This window comes from Triticum dicoccoides, chromosome 5A (assembly GCF_002162155.2).
Source record: "Triticum dicoccoides isolate Atlit2015 ecotype Zavitan chromosome 5A, WEW_v2.0, whole genome shotgun sequence".
Classification (NCBI taxonomy): domain Eukaryota; kingdom Viridiplantae; phylum Streptophyta; class Magnoliopsida; order Poales; family Poaceae; genus Triticum; species Triticum dicoccoides.
The window spans coordinates 108,646,886-108,654,565 of record NC_041388.1 but is presented as its reverse complement, the minus strand read 5'-3'; positions in this window follow the sequence as shown (position 1 = coordinate 108,654,565).

The following is a 7,680-nucleotide window of genomic DNA, read 5'->3' as shown; positions in this document are numbered from 1 at the left end:
ATTTCCCTGTGAACTAGGTTGAACTTCCGCCAACATTGCCGAAATGGGGCTTGCGATATACCATTGGAAATCTATGGACACCAATATCATGACCCACCTTAAATTTTTGGCAAAATATAAGCGGTTTAAGAGCAGTTTTGAAAACCGTTATTTCTTCGCACAAAAAACGTGAATCGTATTTTCGATTGCATTTCTAAACCGTTTATTGGAATGAGGCATATAATATGGCGTTGGAAAGCTTCTGCAAAACCGCTCCTTCCACATGTTCAAAGTTTTCTCTAATTCCCTATGGTTAAAGAGTAATTTGAAAAAAACGTATAATTTCATAAACCGAACAGTTGAGTTCGTTTTTTCGATGTCATTTCTAAACGACTAATCCAATGGAGGCATATGATATGGCGTTGGAAAGCTTATGAAAATGCGCTACTTTTTCATGTTGAAAGTTTTTTTTTCTAATTTTGAATGGTTTAAGAGTAATTCAGAAAATGGTCCAAGTCCTATCGAGTTTGTATTTTCGAGCTAATTTTTTAACCGTGCGTCCGAATGCATCAAATGATATGGCGTTGGAAAGCTTGAGAAAATGCGAAACTTTTTGGTATATATTGTTTCTCCCAATTCTTTACGGTTTTAAGTCAGTTTTGAATATATCTAAAAACGTATTTTCGCCGTATTTTCTACAAACTTTATCGGAATGGGGCAAATAATATATCGTTGAAAATCTACGAAAAATGCGAAACTTTTTCATGTTGATGGTTTTCTCCGATTCCTAGCCATTTTCAAGTAATTGCGAAAATGGCGAGATCATTTGTTCTGCCTTTATCGCGAAACAGATTCTTCGAAAATGCACCGCGTGAAGAACCTGAACTTCTCGGCATGTCTACTTGAACTTCACTCTGTTTTTCACGTGCTTTTTTTGCTCGTAGATCTCCATCCACTGCTAGTAGCTCTCCATCCATTCACCGGAATTGAGCAGGTGATATACCGATGGAAAGCTGTTGTAAACACGCAACTTCCCTGTGTTGATCATTTTTTCATCCTCGCGACGATTTTAAAAGGTTTTCATTTAAAATTCATTCAACGTAGTAGTTGAACTTCATGTTGTTTTCATGTTGAACTTCTGTGACGTATTTTTGTTTTTAATTTTCTCATCCATTAGTCAGTGTTACAAAAATAATATTTTCTTTTGTACAAATTTCTCTCACAATAATTTTTTTAACTTTCTATGACGAAGGACTTGAACTTAAAACAACAAAACTTTTAGCCTTTGCTTTTTTATTCCTTTTTAATACAAAATGCACACCATCTAGTACATTAACTTCTGGCAGTTATCAACCTGAACTTCTCTCGGTTACATGAAATTTTTTGAGTTTTTTATGAATTTTTAAACTGATTTTCTAAATCCTTTTTTATGAATTTTGAAGCGCTCTATTTTTAATAGTTGAACTTCTTGTTATTTAATTTTTGAACTTCTTATTTCCATTCCTTTAATAATGAGGAAAATCTAAGTTTTCTATAATCATTGAACTTCTCCATCTTTTTTATATGGACTTCCTAGTTTTATTTCTTAATCCTTTTATGAAATTTTGAAGTGCTCTATTATTACAAGTTGAACTTCTTGTTATTTAATTTTTGAACTTCTTATTTCCATTCTTTAATAATGAGGAAAATCTGAGTTTTCTATAATCATGGAACTTCTCCATCTTTTTAATATGGACTTCCTAGTTTTATGTCTTAATCTTTTTTTATGAAATTTTGAAGTGCTCTATTATTAAAAGTTGAACTTCTTTTTATTTTATTTTTGAACTTCTTGTTTCCATTCTTTAATAATGAGGAAAATTTGAGTTTCTATAATCATCGAACTTCTCCATCTTTTTAATATGGACTTCCTGGTTTTATTTCTTAATCTGTTTATTATGTAATTTTTAATATGGACTTCTTGTTATTTTATTTTTGAACTTCTTGTTTCCATTCTTTAATAACGAGGAAAGTCTGTGTTCTCTATAATTATCGAACTTCTCCATCTTTTTAATATGGACTTCCTGGTTTTATTCTTAATCCATTTTTATGAATAAAAAATATTTTAAGACACTAAAACAACTTTTTTGTGTGTGTTTTTGCATTGGTTTGCACATCAAACCGCGTCATCTTTACAAATTCAACTTCTCTTTTTCTTTTTGTTTTATTTCAACATTGTTTAGCACGTCGAACCACGTCATCTTTAGAAATTAAACTTCTCCTTTCTTTTTGTTTTCTTTCAACATTGGTTTTCACGCCGAATCGCTTCATCTTTAGAAATTGAACTTCTCATTTTCTTTTTATTTTCTTTCAACATTTGATTTACACGTTGAACCGCGTCATCTTTAGAAATTGAACTTCTCCCTTCTTTTTGTTTTCTTGCATGCTTTACCTTGCATGTTTAAATTTATTTTCAACTTGCTGACATAACACACCTGACCTTCTCGAACACAACATTTTGACCTTCACAAAACATAAATTAAAGCCAAACCTTTGATCTACAGAGCATGTACAATTTTCTCCACGTTTTCAAGAATAAACGCTGAATCGCCCCGTTAGTTTGACATGAACTTCTGCTGCACATTTTCAAACATGAGTTTGATTTTTATTTTCCAAAAGTACATTGAGCTTGTTATTATGTTCTGTGGCAAGTAGCACGATCATTTTTTTGTTCCTGTAGAAAAGCATTTGAACCTCTAGGCTTTGTCTAGAAATAGGGAAATCCATTTTTTTATAATTTTTTAAATGGTCAATTTATTAATTTGAACTTCAATCTATTCGTATTACACAAAAAACAATTTAAAAGAGCTCCAACTTTTCCATATTATCTTTTTTTTCAACTGATCTTTGTTTACAACGTTAACTTCTTGGTTATCCTTTTAGAAACCAAAAATTTGTTTTTTAATCAAGCATTGAGCTTTTGTTTTGTGTCTTTAATTCAAACTTCTTAAATTGCCAACGTTTTAAATTTTTGGCGTTTCTTTTATACGTCCTTCCTCGGATTTAAGTTTTTTGTTTTCATTTTTTTGCGTACTTTTTGCACACTTGTTTTGGATGAACTACCTTGCCTTAAGATTTTTTTTGCTTTTGCTTTTTATTTTGAACTTCTACGCTTTATGTGTATTGTGTTTGTTTTGCCAAAAGCTACCTTTTTGTGTGCCATTATTTAACAAAACGTGAGCTTCTACCCAAATTATAAGTACTTTTTTGTCCAAAGCGGATTAGAAGAGCTCAGCGTAGAGGGGTTAATTTAAGGAAGAGTTGCGGAGGCAAACTGAACATATTGGACTTGAACACAGAATGAAGAAGATCAACACACTGGACTGCAGCTGTATTATTACTGAAGAAAATTGTGGTCTCCATTTTTTTGACGCACTGGATACTTCCAATACATGACCTTTCCACACAATAATATATGAACTTCTCGGAACAAAAATTTCATTGAGGACTTTTCTACACACAGAACATACATGAATGAGGTTGAAGATGTGCACGTGGGATGCATCAACATGCGGGAAAGGTTAGTAGTACTAACTAGCACATGGAAATAACACCTATTGGAAAGAGTTTTTTTAGCAAACTCAGAACATACTTCAAGCATTCCTAGTATGGCCTTCGAACAGGGTTACAATAGTCAGTGGCTTGGTGATTTTCATTTCCGAAGAACAAAAACAGGGACGGTCGCGGCGGTGCAATCCGCAGGGACGGACGGTGGCGCCGCCCGCACCTTCACATGGAGACAACGAGGGGTGGCCAGGGCTGCGGCCGTCGCCGCGCAGCGTCGCTGTAGGACGCCCGTGCTGCTGCGCCCAGCCGGGAGAGCGATCAATTCTGAAACTGCAAAAACTGAAATACTACCCTGCAAGCGTATCTCCAAAAGAAGAATAAACAAGTGCACATGCACTGTAACAGAGTGCAAAGAGCTACACCTACCTACTTAGTTGACGCCTAAGTTGTCTGTACGTATATGCCCATGAATGATTCAGTTAAGTTAGCGGCTCACTGCACTTTTATATAGCAGGAACACACCTAATGGAGGGACGTGCAATGCCAGCACTCACACAGTCACACTTGAACTTCTATTGTTACAAACATCGACTAGCAACGCAAGTACTCCATCTGAACACGCACCTGACGCCATAACTGAACTTTTTATACAGTAATGCTTGAACGTCTCAGCGAGACAGCTAGACTTTGATCAGCATCAATGGCCAGCGCCTCGCACACACCACGCTAGCACAAACGACCTTGATCCACAGAAAGGTGGCTACCCAGAAGTGAGGATCAGTGGTGGAGTCGCAGGAGCAGGCCGTCGGCGGCATCACAGGCCAGGGTTGGGTTACAGTGGCTGTTTGCAGGAGAGCTATGGCTACGAGGGGGTGAGCAAAAGGTTGGATCCAGCCTACCTCGCGTGTCACTGGCGAACGGCTGCAGCAACAGCCATTGGACTGCGATGGAGGGTGGAGCTGAAGGATGCGTCCACAGCGACGGGCATCGCCAGTTCATGGTAAGGCTGGGAGTAAGCGCTGGGCGCGTTGCCAGGAGCCGGGCAGAGCCGGGAGGAAGCGCGCAAGGCGGGTCGGCGGCAGGGGCACGCGACGGCAGCACGCTGGAGCAGGCGACTGGGGCGGCGCGCAGGGGCAGGCTAGGGGGTGGCGCACAGGGGCACGCGGCGGATGTCGGTGGAGCCAGGCTCCGGCCGTGGCTGGAGGTGGTGGGTCGGGCAGTGGTGATCTTGCACGGCGGCGGCCGAAAGACGGTGGGCGGCGGAGGGAGGAAAGTAAGTAGGCAGCAACGGGAGATGGTAGCGCGCGCCGTCGGCGTCGCGCGGGATCCAGAGGCAGTCGGCGGCGCGCGGGATCTAGGGCCGGCGGCGGGCGCACGGGATTCAGGGCCGGTGGAGGCCGCAGGAAGCCGTGGATGTGGAGGCCGGTTGGACCGTGAACGTGGTTAGGCTGTTTATGTTCTGTCGAGCCACACCGGTTCGGGAACATCCGATCTAGTATTATAGAGCGCGATGTGATCCAAATAACTATTCTAATTCTGGGAGTAGAATAATATTACTATATGTATATATACATATGTCTGTGTGCATCTCTGACAGGTATATAGATCAACGATAGCGAGGAAGTGGTATGTCGTGTATGTAGGGCATGTTCCGGGTGTGTATGATGAGTGGCCAGAGTGTTAGGCCCAAGTCTCCAGCTTCTCCGGCGGAAGCCAAAAAGGGTTTGATAGCAAAGCAAAAGCCGAAGCTAGTTACTTGAGATTCATAGCACAACAGGGGATTCAGAATCAGCGCCGCTGCAAAAACTACTAAATAATACCACTTTTGATCATCATGATCGCTCTTAGCTTCTATGCGGTCATATCATAGTCTACATAGATGATGAAACATGAGCATGTGACCATGTAGTTGCATGTATTGGGAACTTGTAATGACTTGTAACGCTATTTCAAGACATGTGTTCGACCATGATTGATGATGATGAGATATTTGAGACATGTCGAGACTTCTAATAACTTTGGCTCATCGATGACTCACTTTGCTTTTCAATGAATATGCATGTTATTGTATAAACGGTGGATCTGTTTAAATGTGTACAGAGCCAAAACACAAAAAAACTACAAAAGTTAGCAGTGGCGTGGGGGTAAAGATTACCAGTAGCACTCAAATAATAAATAATAGTAGCGATGGCTGCCTACATGCGTTGTAGATAATTATTAGTAGCACTAGACGGAAGAGCGCTACAGCTAACTTCAGCTACCAGTAGCGTTGGGTCAAACAAGCGCGATTGCTACAAAATAGCTGTAGCGCCGTAGCAGTAGCGTGCCTGCCTGCGCTACTAATAGCAAAAAAACAGCGCTACTGGTAAGGGTTTTCCTACCAGTGCAAGTTCACCAAGTGGATCGTGGCCAAGCCTATCAAGAATCTTGACTCAAGCACTGCCATTAGTTTCATCAGAGTTGATATTAAGATATGGAGTCACTCACAGCATTATCACATATAACAGCTCCAACTTCGATTCTGATGAGTTCAGAGCATACTGCGCTTCCCAAGGCACTCGGGTCGATTACGCATCCATTGCGCACTGATAACCCACAAGTATAGGGGATCATTTGTAACCTTTTTCGATAAATAAGAGTGTCGAACCCAACGAGGAGCTAAAGGTAGAACAAATATTCCCTCAAGTTCTATTGACCACCGATAAAACTCTACGCACGCTTGACTTTGCTTTACCGGAAACAAGTAGGAAATTATTTTTTAGGAATAAATCTACGAGTACTTTGCAGGAATAAAACTACGAACAAATTGCAAGGTAATAAAAGTGGAAAGCTTTTGTCAATAAGAAAGTCATTTGTCCCTAGGTAATCGATAACAAGTACCGGTAATCATTCTTGCAATTTTATATGAGGGAGAGGCATGAGCTAACATACTATCTCTACTTCGATCATATACACTTATGATTGGAACTCTAGAAAGCATCCGCAAATACTAAAGATCATTAAGGTCGTGAAACCCAACCATAGCATCAAGTATCAAGTCCTCTTTACTCCCACACGCCATAAACCACCTATCCGTATTTATGTTTCTGTCACTCTCGCAACACTGACAATAAGCAAACCATGAACATATTGCAACACCCTATAGAGAGGGCCCCTCACATTTGCGCGAGACAGAGGGCATCGTAGGACAACACCATAAATAAAATATACAATCATACCAGCCAAGATCACGATTAACCCACAGGACAAAACGTATCTACTCAAACATCATAGGATAACCATAGATCGTTGGGAAATAATATATGGAGTTGAGCACCATGTTTAAGTAGAGATTACAGCGGGGAGAAGAGGTGTTACACCGCTGCAATGAGGGGGGAGAGTTGGTGATGACGGTAGCAAGATTGTTGATGTAGATCACTGTCCCGATCGTTGCCCCCGGGGCACTCCGGCGACACCGGAAGCGAGGGGTGAGAGAGCCCCCCTCCTTCTTATTCTTCCTTGGCCTCCCCCTAGATGGGAGGAGAGTTCCCCCTCTGATCCTTGGTCTCCATGGCCGCGGAGGGGCGGGAGACCATCCGAGATTGGATCTCCCTCTTTGTTCTCTTCTGTTTCACGTTCCCCAGATCTGGCCAAAAACCGTTTCTTATATTCCCGGAGATCCTTAACTCCGATAGTGTTGAGATTTTAACATGATTTTTTCCGGATATAAGCTTCCTTGTGCCCGAAGTACAGCTCCAACCAACGTACGAGGTGGGTACAACCCACCACCATTCGCCAGGCTCCTGTCCCGTGCACTGGTGTATTGTGCCCTGTGTGGGCCTCCGTTTATGGTGATTCCAACTCCCGAAAATCACATATATTCCAAAATAATTCTTCATAAATTTTCATCGTGTTTGGACTTCGTTTGATATGGATACTCTGCGATACAAAAAACATGCAGGAAACATGAACTGGCACTGGTCACTGGATCAATAGGTTAGTCCAATAAATCATATAAAAAGTTGACAAAAGTATGTGAAAGTGGTATAATATTGGCATGAAACAATAAAAAATTATAGATACGACGGACACGAATCAGCATCCCCAAGCTTAATTCCTGCTCGTCCTCGAGCAGGTAAATGATAAAAAAGATAATTTTTGATGTGGAATGCTACCTAG